This window comes from Microcaecilia unicolor, chromosome 5 (assembly GCF_901765095.1).
Source record: "Microcaecilia unicolor chromosome 5, aMicUni1.1, whole genome shotgun sequence".
NCBI lineage: Eukaryota > Metazoa > Chordata > Amphibia > Gymnophiona > Siphonopidae > Microcaecilia > Microcaecilia unicolor.
Window position 1 is genome coordinate 271,086,716 of NC_044035.1, and position 24,251 is coordinate 271,110,966.

General features: G+C 38.1%; 1 long non-coding RNA gene across 2 annotated transcripts in view; it reads right to left on the reverse strand.

Annotated features, from left to right (window-relative positions):
- LOC115470730 overlaps positions 1 to 24,251 on the reverse strand; it is a 561,138-nt gene that overhangs the window by 108,807 nt on the left and 428,080 nt on the right. For both annotated transcript variants that reach the window (XR_003942231.1, XR_003942230.1), the window contains one exon: positions 1,930 to 1,995. This is a non-coding gene — a long non-coding RNA (uncharacterized LOC115470730). The remainder of the gene's footprint in view (positions 1 to 1,929; positions 1,996 to 24,251) is intronic.

The window sequence follows — 24,251 nt, forward strand, 5'->3', positions numbered from 1 at the left end:
ATTTCTATATTTTTTCTAGCCAGAAAGCCTTGTTGGCAGACTCAAGGCTTACTCTGTAAAGTGACATTTTGATAAGGCAATCAAATAAATCTAACTGTACAATCATAATTTGTTTTGATCTTGTTCTACTGAAATAAGGAATCCTTATTACTCCCCATAATCGCTAATAAAATATATGGCACATTTTGTAATTCATGCTTGCCAACTGAAAAAAAATTCATGCCCACAGTCATAAGGCACAGCATTTCAATTTAACAGTACCTAAAATTTAGTTAACAGTTAATGATGGAATCATTTCAAAGATAAATTTGAAAATAACTTTTTTTAAAAAATACTGTTGAATGATGCTGAAAGAAGTAATAAGGACACCATGAATAACTCTCATACATTAAAAAGGCCATACCATAGTCTGGAATGTCAAAGGACATTTTGACACACAACTTTCCGCCAGATCACCAGACTGACACAGACCCATAGAAGCGAGCTTGTGTGGGTTCAAGTCACCACAAGATCGGATCTACGGGTTTATGACAGCTGGCAGAATACCAACATTATCTTTCATCTGAAGTATGTTTTACAGGCATAGGACAAAGACATGGTAAGTCATTATCTGTGATACTAAATAGTCCGAAATATTTTACTTTATAACCCTTGCATCAAACTAAAGTTTAGATTAATAAAATCCCACTTCCTTCTGGTGAGGTCTGTTGCCAAACACCTCAAGGCCCACATCATTCTTGCCTCAAAAAAAAAATAACCTCTCAATAAAATAGAATAATTTCAGTGGCAAATATTACCTAATTGTACAAGATTATCAATAAATATATATTTCAGTAGGAATTGAAACAATGAAAGATAATCAACTGTACTTAACTACTGAATTACAAATGTCATTAAAATGAACAACAAGCTCACAAAACAATGAATATAAGAGCTGAGTCAATTCTAAGCAGATACCAGGGCCAGGAGCTGAATGTCTTCAAACATTAAGACAGAAAGAAGACAACCTCTCCTTCAATACACCCTAAAATTGTCTTTTTTCTCCAATTACTTATGAAACAAATTATATTAATCTGGTAAGTGGGAGTGATGGATCACAAAATCTTTCTGCATAATTATTTCTCTGTTTTTCATAAATATATGAAATCCTAACACATTTCAATTGAATCCCCAGTACATTATTACATGATAAACAAAGATTATTATTTTGGCCCTTTTTACAGTGCATGTCCTCCTCTAATATGTCAGAGAGAATCTCCATAAATAAATTCTATTATTAAATACTAACAAAAATTCTCACACCCCTTGAAGAAATATTTTATATATGTATGCATGTGGTTAGCAGGCACCTTGGATTAACAAAATATGCATGTTGCAAAAACCCCTCTATTTTAATCTCTACTGAAAACACAACTGAAACTTTAAAAGCAATAATTTAATCATTAAATAGATAGGGTATTTCATATATTGTTCGACAAGCCAGTCAAAAGGATACCAAATACCTTGTTGAATGATCAAAACCTAAACTAATCTAATTTGTTCAGTTTAAACAAATTCTTTGAAATGTAAACTTAATTTTGACATACATAATTTTTACCTATTCGCTATTTCTGGTACATATGTTGTAAAGTACAGTAGCATATAGATAATTTAGAACTTAGATGTTTTTATTATAGTTTTGCATTCATTAGTCTCACAATATAAAAGTTCATTTTTGATAAACAAGGTTTCTTAATCGTTTTTCAGACACTCAGCAATGCTACGTTTTTTTTCGATTTAAGACAAGATACATTATTTTCTAAGTTTGTATTCTTTTGTTTGAGTTCTTCTTGAGTTAGCAAAGTGCTAAGTAATAATAATACTAATAAAAAAATTACTTATGACTAAAGCTTTCTAAGAAATCCCTGTCAATACAATACTCTGCATTACCTTTGCAGAATTCTGCCTCTGGGGCCATTCCTGGTGTCTGCTTCAGTTTTAGTTGTTCTTCAAGTCCTGAACACAACCAGTAAAAGAAATCGTTAAAACTTTCTTCCACGATTGGGTAGAAGATAAAACACAGTATGAACAGTCACTATTAGAACAGAGCCAGATCACTCCTAATAACCCTTTCAGGGCCACTTGGAAAATATACTGTAATTATCATCTATATTGTAAGCTATTTATAAGTAATTATTCTTAGAAACACATACTCTGTGGTATGAGATAACCTTGTGTATTTCAAACCAATCATGAGACCAATAAAAATATTATTGCCAAAAGGTAAATGCAATTTTATTGGAGAAATGACTACCTTTTCAAAGTTATTGCCAACATTATCCTTGGACAGGGCATATTTTTTAAGAATGCCATTTACTAGGCAAAGAGACAAGACTTGGTTTCTTCGTGTGAGAACAAACTTCTTTAACCATAATCCACCTGGAGAATGTGTCATAAAACTGCATGCTTGGAAAGCATATATGCAAGATACAACAGGTACACAGTTTCACTAATATTTTCCCACAATTCACTGCTCAAAAACAGTAAAATAAAATGCTAACATCCTTAACCTTTGAACGCCAACTTATTTTCCGACATGCCATACCGCTAACTAATAATGTATGTGCAGCGATAGCAAATAAAATTAAGCAGAAACATTTAAAAAATTAGGTTACAGGAATAATGAGGCATCTCCATAATTCATATTTTTGGTGACTGCATGAACAGACCACTTTTTTTGCTTAGAATCTAATTCTAATATTTGGGAAACAAATCAATCTGGTCATTCTGGAGTTTGTATTGTTCCAAGTTGTACAGTAATCTATTTTTAGCAGGTAAAACAAAAGCTAAGAAAAGACATGCTATAATGCGCTAAACTTCTGGTAACTTTCTATGCACTTTAACGAAAGGCTGTTAACAACAATCGGTCCCTTACCTATCTCCCTACAAAATGTCCTAGTGACACATGATTTTGTAGTACCTTTTATAACTTGTCTTTTCCCCCTACTTCCTTTGCAAATAGTTTTTTTTTATTAGAATTTGTTTTCAAATAATGAAAGCATAAACGTATACATAAAACCTGTAATTTTATTAAACAGAGGTAGGTTTGAAACTTCACTTTTTAAACATTAACAGACTGACTTAAAGCACATTGTAGAAATGACAAAGTTGCCAAGCAAGTTCGAAAAATAACTTTTGTCTGCATTTTATCAAACAAGAAAAAGTTGAATGCAGAGTAGTTTCTTCCTTTGAGGCTCTGCAAAATTAGTAGATACTGTGGCAATTGCATCAATAATTTACACAGTTTTAGCATCTTTTGATTTAGGCAAATGTTATCATTTATTTTTTAAAAACAGCATTAGAGTGAACACATGAAGCAAACTATTAATCAGAAAAAGTGGGTGCAAGATATTACATGATAGCAAAACTGTACAGCAAGGGCTCCAGTGTCAAACAGCAGAGTTAGAAAGAAACAAAAAGCTTATACCTGAAATAAACGGCTATGAATTCATCCACTGCAAGGTATTGCTGTTTGAGCCACAACGAGATAGGCAAGACTTTTCAAAAGTTAAAAAAAAAATAAAACAAAATTTACTGAGAAATGTAAGCTAGAGCTGTTTTGAGCAGATTTAGCACATCTTGGTGTCTCTGTGCTGCACTTAAAAAAATATGCTGGGGAGGGGGGTTATTTTGGAATAAGAGCAATATATATGTATATACAGAGAGAAAGAGAGAGAGGGAGAGAAAGAGAGGATTTTTGCTCAACACTCTGGCATGTAGGACATATCTAAGGTCTTTTTCTTCTGAGATTCCTGTTATTTCTAAAAAACTGGACGAGAATACCTGCCTTCGCCCTTTTTTCCATCACTCCCCGCCCCCTCCCCTGTTCTTCTCGGAATTCCAAGCACAAAGCACTGCGCCAAAGCTGTACCAATCCTCGCCGCGACTGCCTTGCATGATGGTGAAGAAGCTGGGATAGACCGGCAAAACAAAACAAAAAAAATTCACCCCAGCCTGTGCTGATTTTATAAACGTGGACAACACAAATCTGTCGAAGCAATGGGGTTGAAGAGGCAGTGTGCCAGGTTCCTGCACTATGCAGCGATGATCTCATGCTCACTGCTGTCACCCCGTTTGCCCATTTCGAATGCCTGTCCATCAGCAAAAACTTTTATTCCACAGAAACTGAAAGAGGCTGGTGTTAAACAGCAGATTATCAGTGAAGAGAGCACGTAGTTTTGAGATTTACTTATTAAAGCTTAACATTCTGCTTGCATTTTCTTTTTTTTCGCTCTCTTTTTTCCCCCGTTATATAAAGATAAGCAGCAGAATTTATCAGGCATGAAAGGGACAGCCTCCTGGTGGCCTGCCAAAAAAGCCAGAATAAAGGCGAAGTTGTACTTCAAAGCTGAAATGCTTGCTGAGTCTGGCTAAAGTGAAGTATTAAGATCCGCCATTTTCCATGCCATGTAAGAAAAAGAGGGGAGGATAAAGAAATAAAAGTCAGAACGGGTGCAGCTTTCCAATCTTCCCCTGGCACCATTGCAAAATCTCAGCCGTAAGGTCACATGATCCTTTGCCAAGTGTGGAGCAGATTCCCATAAAACCATTCTGCTGATACTGCAAAGGCAGCTATTGTCTGGTTCATACCCAGAGCTCAGCCCACTCTTCATTGAATTAGCTGGGAAAAAAAATGCATCACCTTTGGGGGTTGGGAGTCATGGAAACGTCTACCTGGCAAGCTGCCCACTTTTTTCTGCCCATCAACCAGAGCTGAAATTGTACTGCCTAATGTAATGATAAGTAGGAATGTGAAGAGCTGTCCAAAGTGAATCTGATTCTGGCGGTGCCCGTTTCACTTCCACAGCAAACTCTCTCTTCTCTTGCCATTTTAGCAGAAAATAAAATGAGCTTGTCTGCTGAATGCAGCACTTAAATGCTCTTGCAGGGTTTCTCTGAAACTTTACTTCTTAACACACTCTAATAGTTACCAAACTAAAAGTCTTAGTATAAAACAGTAAGTAGCCTGTATAAAAACAGAACGCTCTGGTATCAGTTTTCTGTTCTGTGCACACACTGCTTAGTTTTAAATAACAGATGCTAAAAGTTTTTGCTTTTTATGTTGCTCTCTCCCCTCGCGTTTACACAGCATTTATTAAAGGAAAGCTGTAAAACAGTGCCTATGGAGAAGGAAGACCTGAACAGAGAGGTTCCTCATAATACAGGATATGCTGAAGATAGGACTCTTAAGTGGGAAGCTGCTGAGCCGTGAAATGATGCCCCTCCCAGCTGCCATATTTCTACAGAGCAGCTGAAAAGAGCATTAAAAAAGAAAACCAAAACTTTATTTACTGCTCTATTCTGTGCATATACAATTATCAACTTCTTCAAGCATGCATGTCTCGATTACAATTTAAATGTACTACCATGGGGACCACCTCCTAAAATAGAAGAATGCACCTCTCTAGTCTGTATGTAATGGAAAAACAATCCATAAAGAAAACTATTTCCAGAGTTCCTCATCCACTCTGTTTTTCACAGTTATCCATCAGAGCTAATATCCAGGCTTGTGGATTATATTAACCTGCATAGTTGTTGCACTTTTCAGTAGCCTCCCAGCACAATTTTGTAAAGACAGTTAACGCTGAGATGATATATTTTTTTTTAAAAAAGAAACATGCTAGTGATGCTCAAGGAAGTCTGGGGGTCTTCTGTTGTTTGAGGAGAATTTCTGCTATACTATGGCCATTATTTTAGAAACATAGCCACATGTAAATAACAGCATTAAAGGGTATAGTTTTTAAGCTGTATTATGGCCCTTATGTATGTTATTGCCTCCTAACACGTTTAAAGGCATTAATGTCCATTATAGTACGGTAGTGCACAATATTAGGTACTGTATGAAACATAGTAAAGAGATACAGAGCAAGAAAATGCTTGCAAAACAACTCATTACGAATGTAAATCAAATAATGTGGCTTGTGCACTTGGCAATTTTTTTCCATCCCAAGAGCATCAGGCTGCAAATTTGCAGCCTGATGCTCCCAGGATACTTCTTGAAGGGGGCACCCAGAAGTATTCTCTCTCTTCCTTCTCCTTTCCCCAAAGTTCCCTCTTTTGGTAGAACCCCCAATTCCACCCCTTGTAGGCCCCCCCCCCCAAAGCCTGAGCACGTTCCAACTTGGATATTTCAATTTCGATCTCTACTTTCTATGTAAAACAGGACTGCACAGGTCTGATTTAATCAAGTTTTTATTCCTATGATAAAAGCAAAGGTAAAAAGTTTAGTAAATCTTTCTTTTCCCTTCCATTTAGCACTCGGTGAGTGTTTGTACATTTACATTGTGGGCACAGAACTGTTGGCATAGCTCAATACATTTTCAATGTTTTAAAATAAATAATGGGAATAGTTAGAAAATCAGAAGGGGGGGGGGGGAACAAAAGTGAACATACATACAGTTTTATTTACTGGTGTGGTGCATGTTTGCACTCTACAGCCTGGTACTTTACACAGTAAGGGTCCTGTTTACTATAAGCCAAGCTAGAGGCTCGCTAAAAGTTAGCGCACGGCAACGCTAGAGATGCCCACATATTCCTCTGGCATCTCTAGCGTTTAGCAAGCGCTAATTTTAGTGCGACTAAAAACGCCAGTAAACATTAGTAAACAGGGCCCTAAAAGTCATACAACCGAGTTACACCTACAATGCAAAAGACTAAAAAAAAACCCCAATAAACTATAATTCACAAATAAAATTGGCTAGAGATCTTTAGTAAAATTATAAATGACAATGAAAATAGATCTCAACAACTTTTCTCGATTGTGAATTCACTTACTGGAGGGAAACAATCTACTTCAGTTACACATATTCCATCACCAGAATGTTTGGGAGATTTTCTTTAGTTTATAATTTACACTCTAATACTTAGGGCTGAAAACTGACAGCTGTAAGCCAACTGTGAGATTGGACCCTTTCCCTACAGCCCAAATGTGTTGTTTTTAGCCATGTTCTTTAATTTTATTCTCCAAAGCAGATTATAATATCAAGAAATCCAACTGCCTCCTTAATCCTATTCCTACAAATTACCTAGACATGGGCTCCTTCCATTTCTACTTCAGAAGGTAAATCAAAGCCCAACTACAGGATGGGTTCCCTCGCTTTGGAAACAGTCTTGTGTTCATCCTATATTTAAATCTGTGAAGTTTGACTCATCTAATGTTCAAATTGCAGACCAATTTCTCATTTATGTTTTCCAGCCAAGATACTAGAACAAAAACAAACTGTACTTACACACTTGACGAATTTTATTGAAAACACAAATATTTTGCACCCCAGTCAACTGAACTTTCAGACTGGCCACGGTAGAGAGACAATTTTGACATCCTTTTTAAGTGAAACCCATGAACTTCTTGATAATGGATATATTGCTTTAGCTATCTCGTTGGATCTGGCATCAGCATTTGACTTAGTCGATCATGAGCTTAAGATTCAAAGGCTTAATGTCATTGGAATCTCAGCTAAGGCCTTGTCTTGCTTTCCCTCCTTTTTAAAAAGTAGAACTTTTGTGGTATCTTTTGGCTCAGCAATTTCCAGAAAATATTATTCAACATGTGGGGAACCGCAGGGCTCAGCCCTATCATCTGTCTTATTTAACATCTTTATTAGCCCTTTAATTTCTATTATACAGGAATTTGGCATCAATGTATACTGCAACACAGATGACATTTTACTGGTAGCTAAGGTAGATTCTCTTTCTCCAAATCTGTCTACAATTCAAGAATGCTCATCTGAAATATTGTACTGACTAGAGCAACATTGGTTATTCTTAAATATTGATAAAACAATAACCTGTTAGATTACTGGCCAACATGACTGACCTACTGTAACTCCAACTGTTCAGTAGGTCTAGTACACCAGTGGATAGTTTTAGAAACTTAGGTGTCATTATAGATTTGAAATTAAACTCTGATGAGCAGGTCTCAGCTCTTATCATGAAGGGCTTTTATATTTTAAGGTTATTACGTTCTGTAGAACACTTCTTTGATGAGAAATCACTTTATTCCCTAGTCCATGCCCTTCTTATTTCTCAGCTAGATTATGGTAATTTCATTTATACAGGACTTTTTCCATTGGTTGCTAATATCCTTTAGAATTAATTACAAATTGTTAACTTTAGCGCATAAAGCTTATTATGAATAATAACCTTCTTACTTTACTTACTAATCAACTAATTGTTCCATAAACTCCAACTAGGGTTTTAAGATTAAAAGACCATAGAATGACCATGCCTTGCTTAGCTAGATCTCATCGGAAAGCAACCCAGAACAGGGCTTTTTTTTTTTTTTTGGTTTGCGTCACTATTATGGAATTATCTTCAAGAGCTATTTGGGCTGAGGCAAATTTAACTAAATTTAAAATCCTATTGAAAACTTTCTTTTTTACCCAAGCTTGTGATATCTAATGGTATGGAGAGGGAAGAATTTACTAACAGAATTGCAATTTATAGTTTTGTTATAGAAAGTTTTCTTTTTAACTAGGATAGATTTTTCTTGAATGCTTGTGATAGGCTTTCCTTTCGAGATTCATTGAGGTCCTTTCATTTATTTTATTTTTAATTTATTTAAATGTAAACTTTGTTCTTACAAAAGCCTAGTGGTATGTAAAGTTTTAATAAACAAATAGTATATAGTATAAATACAAGGCTCAAACATTTAATTACTATCAAAGATAAATTATGCCTTTAGAAAATGGTGAAAAAAATCTAGAATGATTTGTAAAACAGCATCAGATAATCATGTGCTGAAACCTAAATGCAGGCATTGCAAACTATTGACAACTGTGCAAACTCAGGTAGCTAGAATATACACCATGTTAGCAACAGGGTCATTTGAACATACAGTAAGAGAAAAAAATTGAACATTATCACTTTCCTATATTGAAAGCAAAGTCTATAGATTTATAGGTGTCCTACAATAGTTTAAGTGTAATATAGCAATGTGAGGACGTGTGGTACAGATTTCAGCATATTTCCCAAGTTCTCAATACAGTTACTGTTTGGACCCATGCCTCAACACACCTGGGGTATTTGCCAAAAAACTGTTCAATGCTACTTTGAGTGCTGTTGCTTTACATGATGTGATGGGGTTACTAAAGACCCTAGTGTTTTCTGCCCTGTAACAGCAGAAGGAAGTCAGTCTGTTTATGCTCAAAATTAAGTGCCTAACTGTAATCTAGGAAATACTGTAATCTAGGAAGTACTGAAGCAAATCGGAGGCCTATGTTTTCTGCTATTATGAATTGTATAGTCAGTCAATGAAGGAATGTGGAGGAGTACGGTACCAAGTATTCAGTGATACACACTGAAGGCCATGTCAGGCATACAAGAGGGGGTCTGCTCAGAAATGAAATGATCACTAAGAAGTTAGGTAAATAACACAGTATAGTCCTATCATTCAGTAGGTTTTGGGTAGAATTTTGTTTTCCTCAAAAGTGTGTGAAGATGAGGGTCATATATTGACCTCTTCAATCTACCTCTTGACTGATTTTCACTAGCTACTCATGTCTGGCCTGTATCATTTTATGCACCTTCTGCCAAAATAGGTAGTGTTAAAGGGCATCACTCATTAGTGAAGGGCAGTTAGCATGGGTTATGCTACTAATCAGTATAAGAACATTTCTTCTTATTACGGTGCTGTGTGTAGCTGGGTTTTCTCTGTGGTCCCTTCAAAGCCTCTTGATCTCTCACTTTTCTTTCCTCCTGCTAGTAAAAAGCCAATTCCATATTACAGAAACTTTGAAGGTGGTTTATTTAACTGAATACTTTGCACTACTAGTTCAGCTTGCACTTTTGTTACTTCCATCTCACAGCTGGGAATTCTTCTGTCTTATCTCAGTGTTTCACTCTCAGGGTTGGTTTCGGGGACACCCTTCTTTCCAGTCAAAAGATCCTGGAACCCCCCCCCCCCCCCCCCCCCCCCCGGGTGATGAATCTCTTTCCTGGCTGAAGAGATCCCGGGTCTGTCCCACCAGTATGTATGGATTATTTAGAATTACTATATTGCCAGAACTGACAGGCAGTGCTAGGTAGTGTACAATGCAAAAAACAATCAGAAAAGAACTACAATATTTACAGGATAACAAAAAAAAATCCCAAAACAAACAAAAAACCCCACCTCATACATACATATTAGACTTCTGCATAGTCCATTTAGGATCACCAATACTTCAGAGGCAAAAGGCTGTTTTATTGCTGCTTAGGAGAGATGGGAGGACAACACTGTAGCCTCTTTAAGATGCAGCCCACGAACACCGGGCCATGCTTTTAGGCCTGATGCTCCTGGGATGGTAAAATAACTCCAGCTTTTTGCTGGGGCTCCATTTCCAGCTATAACATGACTTGCAATGTTCACTACAAGTTGCTTTATAGAATTTAAATAGTAACAAGATGCTTTATGTGTATTTGCATGTTTTGCATTTCATTACCATTTAGCCTGCTATTGCTGCATCATTTATTTATTTACTAGTAAATAAGGCCCGTTTCTGACACAAATGAAAAGGGGCGCCAGGAAGGTTTTCTTGGGAGTGTGTATGTTTGAGAGAGTGTGTGTGAGAGTGACTGTGTAAGAGAGAGTGAATGTGCGAGTGTGTGTGTGTGTGTGACAGAGAGAGAGAGTGAGTCTGGGTGCGAGTGTGTCTGTGAGAGAGTGTGTGTGTGAGAATGAGAGTGTGTGTGAGTGCGTATGTGAGACACAGTGACTGTGAGAGAGTGTGTTTCATACAGATACACTGTGTGTCAGAGAGTGTGTGTGTGTGAGAGAATGTGTGTGATTGTCCTCTCTTCCCTGCCCCCCTCCAGCCACCCAGCGATTCTGCTCTCTCCCCTGCCCCCCAGCGATTATCCTGTGTCCCTTGCCCCCCCCTCCAGCCACCCAGCGTTCTCCTGTATCCCCTGCCCCCCTCAAGCCATGCAGTGATTCTCCTCTCTCCCCTGCCCCCCCTCCAGCCACCCAGCGATTCTGCTCTCTCCCCTGGCCCCCCCTCCAGCCACCCAGCGATTCTCGTCTCCCCTGCCCCGCCCTCCAGCCACCCAGCGATTCTCCTGTATCCCTTGCCCCCCCCTCCAGCCACCCAGCGATTCGCCTGTATCCCCTGCCCCCCCTTGAGCCATGCAGTGATTCTGCTCTCTCCCCTGCCCCCCTCCAGGCACCCAGCGATTCTGTTCTCTCCCCTGCACCCCCCCAGGCTCCCAGCGATTCTGCTCTCTCCCCTGCCCCCCTTCAGCCACCCAGCGATTCTGCTCTCTCCCCTGCCCCCCCTCCAGCCACCCAGCGATTCTGCACTCTCCCCTGCCCCCCCTCCAACCACCCAGCGATAAGTTCCTCATACCTTTACTAAACTTTGAACATATCTCTACTATAATAAAAAGCACCTGCAACATTGTGAAGCTGACTCCGTGGGAAGGGTTAATTGACTCCTGGCGTGTGATTACCCGCCCTCGACGTCATGACGTTTTGACGCGAGGGCGGGGCAGAGAGACATGGGCAGAGAGAGATGTCTACACCGTTACGAACTCACGAACACTTGAGTGAAGCCACGGAGCTTCAGAACGTTGTAGGTGCTTTTTATTACAGTAGATTTGTTACATTTGTATCCCACATTTCCCCACCTATTTGTAGGCTCAATGTGGCTTACATAGTACTGGAGAGGCGTTTCCAGACTCCGGTGTAAACAAATACAAAGTGGTGATGTGGTAAGATAAAGTACATGTCACACAGCCACATTAGTGCCCTTTAACACAAGTCAAGGAGCAAATAAAGCAACTTAGAGCCCTAACACAGCTTGATAACTTCCCCTTGTTGATAGAATTCACGTTGCCCAGATGGGGAAATGCCCCATTCTGGAATTCTTCAATTCACTCTCCTCACACAGTAATGCTGACTTAATGACCATGTCCCCTATATTCTCCCACATGTCTATACAATTAAAGGATGCTGTTCAAACACTGGAGGCAGAGTAAGGACTTGCCAATGTTGTTGAAATGATGCTGCTATTTGCACAGCTTTAGTGGAATATGGAAGAATACATGTCAATCATGAATCCTTTGCCTTGTTATTATATCTTAATTCGCTCTGTGCAGAGTCTAAGCTGCTTTTACTATACTAAAAAGCCCCATTCTCTGCCTTCTAGCTTTTCCTCATATTTTCACCTTTAGATCTCATCAAGCTATAACACAGAATATGACAGCAGATCAGAATCCATCTAGTTTGCCCAGTTTTTTTCATTGGGAGACACTTAATCATCTGACTTTTTACCTTCACTTCCTTGCAATTAAGGAACCTCTATTATCCTAAGCTTTCTTGAATTCTGTTACTGATTTTGCTTTTACCCCTTTCTACAAAAAAAATAAAAATAATATATTTCTTAAATACATTGCAGCTATATCTATCTACCCTCTTCTACACACACGTTAGTACCTTAAAAATATAAACAAATTACTACTAAGCATTAATATATTTACTAAATGAAAGCTGAAAAAAAACCTCCCAACACATCGGTAATATTTGGCAAGCAGCCCAGACAAAAATATAGCCAGTCACAATCAGCAACTCTATTCTTAATCCACATTATGTTTCAGGAAAGGGTGGGTTTCTGTAGGTTACAGGAAAACTAATACAGCACAACCCTCTCTTGGATTAGTGTTTCTGAACAGGTTTGTTTTTACATATACAATGACAGGAATGAACCTCACTCATAAATCAGCTTAGGTTTATATATATTTATTACTTTATATACTGCCTTTAGTAAAAGATTATGTTGGGATTTTGCCAGGTACTTGTGACCTGGATTTGTCACTGTTGGAAACAGGATACTGGGTTTCATTGACTTTCAGTCTGCCCATATGGTGATGCTTATGTATTTATGTACTAATGTCAAACTCCCAATTTACTGTGAATGATCCTCAATACTTGCCTTGTGCCACAGGGTTCTTCTTTCTGGAGTTCATAAGGTGTGATATATACAAGCAATATTGCTTTTTAAAATCAAGCATCAGATATAACTGGACCATTTTCTGAATCTTCTGGTCATACTTTCTTGGTCTTCCATTGCTTTTCTCAATATTACTACTACTTATTATTTCTATAGAGCTACTAGACGTACACAGCACTGTACACTGGATATGAAGAGAGAGTCCCTGCTCGACAGAGCTTACAATTTAATTAGGACAAACAGGGGATAAGGGAATTACTACAGTAGGAATGGGTACAGAACAAGTGAATAAGGGGTTAGGAGTTAAAAGCAGCAATAAGAGGAGTTTGAACTGTATAAGGAAACAGATAGAGCGCCATCGGGAGAGGAGTCGAAGATGACCCCAACGTTACGAGCTGATGAGACAGGGAGGATGAGAGCGTTATCCACAGAGACAGAGAATGGGGAAGAGGAGAGGTTGGTTTAGGGGGACAGATAAGAAGCTTAGTCTTGGTCGTGTTTATTTTCAGATGGCGGTGAGACATCCAGGCAGCAATGTCAGACAGGCAGGCTGATACTTTGGCTTGGATTTCTGCTGAAATCTCTGGTGTGGAGAGGTAGATCTGGGAGTCATCAACATAAAGGTGATACTGAAAACCATGGGATGAGATCAGAGGACCAAAGGAAGAAGTATAGATGGAGAAAAGAAGAGCTCCCAGGACAGATCTCTGAGGTACATCAACTGATAGCGGGATAGAAATGGAAGCGGATCCACCAGAGTATACACTAGAAGTACAATGGAGGAGAGAAGAAGAAAACCAGGAAAGAACAGAGCCCTGAAATCCAAGTGAAGACAGTGTATCAAGGAGTAGGCAGTGATCAACAGTGTCAAAAGCAGCAGATAAATCAAGAAGGATTAGGCTAGAATAAAGACCTGAGGATAGAATAAAGACCTTTGGATCTGGCCAGGAACAAGTCATTGGAGACTTTAGCAAGCACCATTTCAGTAGAATGAAGAGGGCAAAAGCCAGATTGAAGTGGATCAAGAATAGCTTGAGATGAAAGAAAGTCAAGACAATGGGGTGAACAGCATGTTAAAGCATTTTGGATAGGAAAGGGAGGAGGGAGATGGGGCTATAATGATGTTCTCTTTTTCTATATGTAGTACACACTAGTTGCTTGGGACTGACAGTTCTAACAGTAATGCCACTCTTGGTTTCTCCTTTACCACAATGTAGAGTTTTCTAGTGTGGATCTTCTGACTGGCCGGAATAGGAATGTCCTAGGTGATCACAAAACTTAATTCTCTGTAAAGTTGCCAAGTCATGATCTCAATATTTTTCTGATACATCCATGTTAACACTGGCCCAGTTGTATGAAACTCATTACACATAATCACAGGCTGTGCAAAGAACAATTGGATGCAAAGACAACAGAAATAACAAAATAATGAAAGCCGTTTTCTAAATGCCCAGCAACTTGAAGATTTAATACACTGAGTTCAACAATGCACATCAACTTTCACAGCATGATTAACATTATTTTGATTATTATTTGTTGCATTTGTATCCCACATTTCCCCACCTATTTGCAGGCTCAATGTGGCTTACATAGTACCATTAAGGCGTTTGCCCAGTCGGCTGTTAACAAATACAAGGTTGTATAGTGATCGAATGAGGTATGTGTGGAGGGTCGGAAGGGATGAAGATTGTGTGTTGTCTAGTATGATCATTAGGCATGCTATGTTTTGGGGGAAGAGGTTTACGTAGGATCGTTGGGGTAGGCTTTTATGAAGAGGTTGGTTTTTAGTGATTTCCTGAAGTTCAGGTGGTCATGGATTGTTTTCACAGCTTTTGGGAGGCCATTCCATAGTTGTGCGCTTATGTAGGAGAAGCCAGATGCGTAGGTTGTTTTGTATTTCAATCCTCTGCAATTTGGGTAGTGTAAGTTTAGGTATGATCTTGCAGATTAGTTTATAGATCATATTTTCTTATCTTAAAATCCCCTTTAGTAGTGATTTAATTGAATTTAATGACATACCTCCCCCCTCCCTCATTTACTAAGCCGCGCGGCAATGTTGACATAGCCCATTCAAAGTGAATGAGCTGTGTCAGCATTAGTGCGCGGCTTAGGGGTGTATTAGTAAAATGTAATTTTTGAATACCTTGACTTCAGTAGAATTCCAGCACTTAGCACCGACTACATTTTAACAACTATTTTTTCACAAACTAGATGTGATCTTGATAAATTAATCCAATTTAAAAACACTATTTGGTATCAGAGTACTAAATTAACTATTTATGAATGGCAGAACATTGCTCTTGGGAGTTGTGATGAAAAAAGTTATATATACATTTCTTGGACGCAAAACATTAATTTCCTATCTAGAAATAGACAATCTCCAGTTTACGCCTGGTTGCTACAGGTAACAATAACATCATCCAATATTTCTATACTGCAAAATTCTTCAAAAGAAGTTTACTGCGGTTTACAGACACAAGAGATTGGAAACAATCATTCCAAGAATACAAATTAAAAACAACAGTCTAATACAATGTTAAAATTTAAACAATCAACTGATATCAGAAAGTTTTCAATTTTTTTCTAAAAGAATAATCTTTAATTTTACATATATTGGCCGGCAAAGTTTTCCAGAGTTTAGCAGCTGGAAATGCCTAGGTTGAATTAAATATACTCATGTATATTTTGCCTTTGAAACTAGGGGCCCTGTTTACTAAGCCGCGTACCTTAGTAACCAGGACCCTAGATATGTCAAATATTAACTGTGTTCTTAATATTTGAGCTCTAGAAAAAGAAGAAATAAGAACAGGATACATATACTGTGGTGCATTACCACTAAAATCTTAAATAAACAATAAAATTTAAATAAGATTCTACTTTCAATTGGCAGCCAATGGAGGCAAAGTAGATACGGAATAATTATCTGTCCTAGACAAAGAAAAAAATCAAACCTATAGCAGTGTTTTATGATCTTTTTATGATTGCTTTTGAGCAATCTAAATAAATAACATTGCAGTAATCAAGTTACGATAGCAACAAAGCTTGAACAAACAGCCGGTAGTCTTATATTCTAAAAAACATTTGTGAATTCTCCTCAGTTTCCCTATTAAATAGAAAGCTTTCTTAGTTAATAGATTAACCTGAGAGTCAAAAAAAACATGCCAAAAAACATTATATCTAGAATCTTAAGTGAGGAAAGAAGTTTATTTTCAGTATCTCCAATCAGAATTGAGTGATCTATCCCACTTTCACTTTTTCTATTAACATAACTTTCGTTTTCTCCTTATTTAATTTTAACTGATGTTGAAACATCCAATTTTCGATCAAATTTATGCTATGCTGTATTCTTATTTTAGCCGATTCCGAGGAAGTTAAAATAGGAATGAGGACAGTTATATCATCTGCATTAATATAAGTATTGAAATTATCACTTTCCAAATATTTACCTAATGAATGAAGAAAAACATTTAAAAGGATGGGTGATAACGGGGATTCCTGTGGGACACCACATACACTGTTCCATTAGGTTTACAGTTCTTTATTCTTACTGACCCTGAACGACCTCTTGAGGAAGCCTCTAAACCAATTTAAGACATTCCCCCCAATCCACCTAACAGAAAGTTAAAGATATCACTTGACAGATCAAATCATAAAATCAGTGCTTTTATTCCCTCAATTAACAAGTTTTTATATTGTTCATTAAAGATCCAATAATGGCTACTGTACTGTATTGGGATCGAAAACCTGAGTTGAATGCAGAATTTCAAATGAGTTCAAGGAATGGAACGTTGATTATGCAGCAATACTCTCCAATAATTTGACAAAAAAGGGGACTGAGGCAATTGGTCTATAACTGGAAACTACATGTTGTGGAAGTTTAGAATCTTTCATAATAGGTGTGAGAATTAGCTCATTCGGAATACACCTGATGACAATGAAGCTTGAAATCATGAAAGTATAAAGGATTTAAATTCTTTTGGAGCAGTCTTCATCAAATAAGGACAGTTATCCAGACTACAGTAAGACATTGAATATTTCTTAAATTTAAAAAAAATAGGATTTTCAATCTCTTAAAAATTCAACTAACAAATGATCTGCTGCTATCCTTGACCCCAAATAAACATTCGAATAAGGTAAGTTAGCAGAGGATCCAAATAGATTTTTCAAAAGTTGAACTTTCTCCTGAAAGAAATCAGCTAGCTGATGGTTTCATAGAAGAGTCCTGAGTCGTATTAGTAACCTCTGTCAATAGACTCTATTCCTATCATTTTAGCATAAAAACCTTTTCTAGCTTCAGTAACACTATGTTTATAAATAGAAACATTCTTCCTCCAGATAGACCTCTTTTCTGCAAATCTCAGCACACAACTGGAAAAACAGTAAAAGTACTGTGTCGATATACAATGACACTCACAAGCAAAAATGACAGAAAACACTTATAACAAAGGAGCCAAACACAGGGAATGTATCACTTCATACATGTAGCATTCATCTATTTATCAATTCATGCATCCAATTATCCATCAGCTACCATTCTCTCTCTCCATCCATCTACAACTTCATGCATCATTCATCAATCCACATACCAATCTATTCGTCTATCCTTGCACCATATATTTATATCTATATCACTATTAAAAAAAAAAGTAAACATTATTTTTACACCAAGAGATATTCTTATCCCTAGCACTGAGGCTTTCAACCCAGCCAGTCAGGGTTTTCAGGATATCATCATTGAATTCAATGGGGAAATCCTGAAAACCCCAACTGGCTAGGTGTGTCCTGAGGACTGGGTTGAAAACCCCTGCCTTTAGCAGAATGGAAACCACACCACCCTCCATCCTTCCTCAACAGAATTATAATTAAGGGAGACATTTTCAGTCTCGTTATAGAGCCTATGAGATCATTAATATTTTTGAGTTGTAGCACTTTTCTAAGATTCTTTATAACAATTAGTCTCATTATACCAAAAAGAGAGAAATGCCCCATGATGTTTCTCTTTGAAAATGAACTGGTTTGCATACTACAGATACAAAAGTATCACAGACTTTGCATCTGCATTGTTGTAGTGCTAAGCATATGCCAAAAACCATGCCTGGTGATTCAAAGTGAAATTATAGTGCACAGTTTTCCTCCCCAACTTCATCCCTCCTCCTTTTCCCTGCCAGTAAATGTGTGCATATTGTGAAACAGAATGGATATCCTTTAGTTGTACAGAGGAGGACCAATTTTTAAACGCCAGTCACTTGCTTAAAAAGCTGTGAAAACTGCCCTCTAAGAGGATAGATCTAAAGCAGTGCATAGCCTAACAAAGGCACAACATCCCCCAAATTCTATAAAATTTGCTAAAAATTGCACACACAAATTTGGGTATGCACAATTTAATTGAACAAGTCAATTAGGGCCTTCGAGGTAGGAGGAGCAGTTGCACCATCCGTACTCTTCCCATCTTCTTCCCGGCAACACCCCCCTTACACACACAGAATCATCACCCCTGTAGAAGGTGTAGCCACAACTCCCAAAATTCTGCAAATCCCAGCCCCAATGGAAAGGCAGCAACACACTCCCAGGACCCTGACAGACAGCAGCCTGCTTCCAGCGGTTCAACAAAGGAAGACCAGACGTAGCAGCGGCAGCGGCAGAAGCACCACCACCATCACTATATGAAAAGGTGCTACAGCCCCAGAGCCTTAAAGAATCACACGCACTACAAGAAACCCAGAGCCACACAAATGTTGCCATTACCCATGCTGCATGAGTGCCTACCTGCTCCCTACCAAGGAGGTTTAATAAGATAGCACTGAAATCACAATACAGCATTGCAAATAATAAAGCAAGCTCTGGAGCACTGACAAAAACATTTTCAATATAACCCTCTCCCCCCCTCCTTCACAGACCCTTCAAAAACTTCCCAACTCACAACCCCTCCAATCCCCTCCTAACAGAAAGAATGAAAAACCGAGGATGTTTAATGGTTTGCTATTGTTTTCAATAGAATTTGCTATTGTTTTGGATAAACCAATGTGGTGGCAAGCTCCGACCACTGGCTTCAACCCAGATAATGGGCCAGACAGGCTAATGTCGTCTCCTGTCATTAAACCTCCTTGACTTGTTCCAAGCTCTCTTGAATTCAGATATTAGATGTAAAACTAATTATTTCACCTCTCAGCCATGTCTTAAACGCTTCCCATATTGATATATATGATGGTACAGAGTCTTTGTTATTAGCAAAGAATTCAGACGTTTTTTGGGAAATGTGTTGCAGAAATGCTGAATCCAAGAGCAGAGAAGTATTGAGTCTCCAAAAAGAAGATTTTGCTTTATTAAAAGACCAATTGAAATCACAAGATATTGCTGCATGATCAGAGATTGATATTTCATGTAGCTGTGCAGCAGATAGCATAGGGATCAAGTCTTTAGTGCCCAAAAAATAGTCAATTCTTGAATAAGTTTGGTATGGGGGCGGAGAAAAAGGAGTAGTCTCTAGACGTTGGATAGATTAATCTCCATAAATCAGACCATCCATTGGATTACATAAATGTATTCAGTGAGTTTCGAACTTTGAGTTTAGCAGGTCTACAGTTTGAAGATCTGTCCATATAAGGATCAATTGGAAAATTAAATTCTCCTCCAATTATAGTGTGACAAGTAAGAGCATTTGATCCAGAGGTATTAATTTTGTGGAAAAAAGTAGGATCATCAATATTTGGAGCATAAACATTGATTAATATTAAAGGTTTGCCCTCTAAAGATCCTTCCAACCTAGACCATCTGCCTTCATTACCATTAATATGAGAAATTAGTTGGAAGGGCAAGGATTTTCTAGTAAGTGTGATAACGCCATTTTTACGACCATTTGCTGGACTTACAAAGCATTGATCAAACCATTTACCTAAAAGTTTGGAATCTTCTTGTGCATCTAGATGAGTTTCTTGCAAGAAACAAATAACAGAATTTTTCCTTTTCAGGTAAAGTAGGAGTTTCTTACGCTTGATGGGATTAGTGATCCCTTTAATATTAAGGGATAATATCCGTAGTTTCATCATTGGTAATATATAAGCTCTGCATCCAGTTGAACAGTTCAATGTAGATATGCATGAAGAGAAGACTGCAAATGATTGACAGGCATAAAATCCTCAAAAATGCAAAAAAAATCAATGAATATAACAAAATAAAGGCTGATCTTAATACGTGAAGACAGACAAAAAAGCAACACTGGGCCTTCAAGACTGGGACGAAGAGGACCTTAATCCGTGAAGAAAATGAAGTCAAAAAGTCCATTTGCTCCATGGATAGGGAGAGTGAAAACCAATTATGGGGAACATGCGTCCAGATCAGACACAAAGAAAGAGCTTAAGCCAGCATAAAGTAATATGATAGCACTTAAAACAGCAATGTGAAGTTAACTTTAGAAAGCCATCAGAGAGAGAGCTAACACATGGTGTCAGAGGAATCTTTATTAAGAAACTCTGATACTTCAGCAGGATCATTACATTGTTTAATATTAACCACGCTATCCCATGGTTATCAGAGGAGAGTCTTTGTCAAGAAATTTTTTTAGCTCAGCAGAATCGTTATAATGTTTAGTATCATTTTGAAAGGTTACCCTCATAGTTGCAGGATACAAAAGACCATATTGTGCACCAATAGCTTTAAGTTTAGGGCGCATGAAATATCTTCATTTTTTTTGCAGTGGGCTTGGAGAAATCCGCCATTAGAAGAATTTTCGCTCCAGCGAACATCAAAGGAGATTTTGAACAAGTAGCCTTCAGTAGGAACATTAACTGATCATGTCGAAGAAATTTAGCGACTATAGGTTGTGGATAGTTTTTCCCAATAGGCCGCGACGTGATGCAGTGAGCACGTTCTATTTGAAAACTTATGTTGGTTGAAAGAGCAGCGATTTTCAGAAAGAACAAATTCAAAAACTGAATCATGTCCTTACCCTCTGTTTGTTCAGGTACCCCTAATATTCGGATATTATTCCTTCTCGTTTGATTAGATAGATCCTCTAACTCCCGCTGCATGAGATCAATTTTGTTTATCTTACGGTTCATTTCCTGATGAAGTTCGTCATGCGCAGACATGTGGTCTTCAAGAAACTCAATTCTGGCATTGAACTGAGTTAGTTGAGTAGAAATTGAGATTAATTTTGACTTAATTTCAGAAGTGTTGAGATTTTGTTGCATTAGGATATGTAACGCTTTAATGTCATCTGCAAGGAGCTCAACCTTATCGTGTGGTAATGGCGACTGCAGGGCCTTCTCGGGCGAAGAAGATCAGTTTTGTTTCTTTTAGAGGCTGAATTAGTGAAGAAGAGCCTTCATTCCTATTAGAGTTTGACGACATCCTACTAGAATGGCTTTTCCAGCGTCAAAAAGAGGTATTAAGCTGTTGAATCGTAATATTAGAAAGAAAGCTGGCAGGAGAGAAAGCTCTACACGTCCATACTTGAAGTCACGTGACACCCCTCCATTTGGCATTTTACATGAATAATTTCCGTATTATTTTGAGCCTCTATTTTGCCAGCTTATTGATGTGTGGAAACAATAATTTAGTAAGTTCAGTTACAGCCTCCTATAACATTTCCAAGCTAATCACAGAAGGGTGGGAGACAAACACATTAGGTAAAGTCAAACCTGAACTGTTACCAGGAGCCTGTAGATCTGGAGCACCAGCTTGTTCTTTTTGAGTGTTCAGGCATTGTAGCTGATAGTTCTGCCGATACCACCCCTCTACAGGCTCAGACTCCTTCCAGAATCATCTCAGCCACTACTCCTCATGGGCTAGGAACTGAGGCAGCTACTTCCACTGACTAATGCGCTAACACCGAGCACGGCACAAGTCATTGGTAATGGGGAACTCTGGGCCTGCAGGTGCTTCGGGGGTACTCTATGATCTGGATTCAGAGTGACATCTCCAATAGATGAACCAGATGCTCATTCTGTCAGTATCATCAATGCTGGAGTTATCCCAGACTGTTCAGCTTCAATGTGAAACCAAACAATAAATGGCACCAGATGAAGAGGAGGCTATAGGATGCAAAATCGCACCCCGTTGCCATTCCTTGTGCTTTCACATAGCAAGGTAATGGAACAAAAAAATAAGGTTGTACTCAGAGGTTAGTTAGAAAGGCCATCTTGGATCCAATATAAAATCAGATTAAGGCAACAAAATGTCCTGGTAAAGTAAGGTCCAGATGTGAGGAATGTCAGTAGAGAAAGATCAATGAAACGTAATTTGTTAAATAAAATAGTAGTTTAGAACTCAGGATCTTAACTATAGTACAGTATGGCAACCCATTTGTAAACTTTGGGTTCAGGGTATCGCATCGTAATGCAGTTAGCGTTTAATTTTATAAGAAACTTGAATGTATGGAATAAGGGGTAAATGCATATACAAAGTACATTAACAGAGACAGGACACTTCGATGCTGCTCGTGCTAACATTCACCTCCCAGTTATGCGAGTAAAGGTTTAGAATACTATTATATATGCATGCATGTGTGTATGTACACTAGTATATGCATGATATGCGTCCAAGTACAATTCTCTATCAACAGGCAATTATGCCTGTTAATTATGCACAGTTTGCAGTTGAATAGACACATGGGTGGAGTATGAATCAGGTACAAAATTTCAGAAAGAACTTCTAGAATACTATAAGTTACATGTGTATGTAAGTTACATGTGTATCTCAAACACAGGTGTACAAACTTACACCAGCTCTATGGCAGCTGTTAAGTGCTTGTGCCAAAGCACATAAGTGTGTGTATATACCCAGTTATGCTAGTATTCCATAGAGGAAAGTAGGCGCCATTATAGAATATTTCCAATCAAATGCCCAATTATAGAATAACCCTTTATTTGTTTAATCTTGTGGAAGGATTTCATACTATGTCAGGCAAAGATTTCAGGGTAGAGCTTTTTCTGCGACAGGAACGGGTTAACAGAAACACACAGTTCCTAACAGTTTACATTTATAAAACAGGCAGTTGGCAGGAAGAGTTCTGTAATTTAACTTCTTAAATTTATTATACTTGCTGGCAACTGAAATAACCTTGCTATGTTAATAAGTGGAAAACTTATTTTAACCATTTCATGAACATAAAATGACTTTCTCGCTGTAATTCTTTTATAAGTACATAAGTATTGCCATACTGGGAAAGACCAAAGGTCCATCAAGCCCAGCATCCTGTTTCCAACAGTGGCCAATCCAGGTCACAAATACCTGGCAAGATCTCAAAAAAGTACAAAACATTCTATACTGCTTATCCCAGAAATAGTGGATTTTCCCCAAGTTCATTTAATAATGGTCTATGGACCTTTCCTTTAGGAAGCCGTCCAAACTTTTTTAAAACTCTGCTAAGCTAACCACCTTTACCACATTCTCTGTAAACAAATTCCAGAGTTTAATTACACATTGAGTGAAGAAACATTTTCTCCGATTCGTTTTAAATTTACTACATTGTAGCTTCATTGCATGCCCCCTAGTCCTAGTATTTTTGCAAAGCATAAACAGACGCTTCACATCTACCCGTTCAACTCCACTCATTATTTTATAGACCTCTATCATATCTCCTCTCAGCCACCTTTTCTCCAAGCTGAAGAGCCCTAGTCACTTTAGCCTTTCCTCATAGGGAAGTCGTCCCATCCCCTTTATCATTTTCGTCGCCCTTCTCTGCACCTTTTCTACTATATCTTTTTTGAGATGTGGCGACCCGACTTGAACACAATATTCTAGGTGCGGTCGCACCATGGAGCGATACAAAGGCATTATAACATACTCATTTTTGTTTTATATTCCATTCCTAATAATACCTAACATTCTATTTGCTTTCTTAGCCACAGCGGCACACTGAGCAAAAGGTTTCAACATATCATCAACGACAACACCTAGATCCCTTTCTTGGTCGGTGACTCCTAACGTGGAACCTTGCATGACGTAGCTATATTTCGGATTCCTCTTTCCCACATGCATCACTTTGCACTTGCTCACATTAAACATCATCTGCCATTTAGATGCTCAGTCTCGTAAGGTCCTCTTGTAATTTTTCACAATCCTCCAGTGATTTAACGACTTTGAATAACTTTGGGTCATCAGCAAATTTAATTACCTCACTAGTTACTCCCATCTCTAGGTCATTTATAAATATGTTAAAAAGCAGCGGTCCCAGCACAGACCCCTGGGGGAACCCCACTAACTACCCTTCTCCATTGAGAATACTGACCATTTAACCCTACTCTCTGTTTTCTATCTTTTAACCAGTTTTTAATCCACAATAGA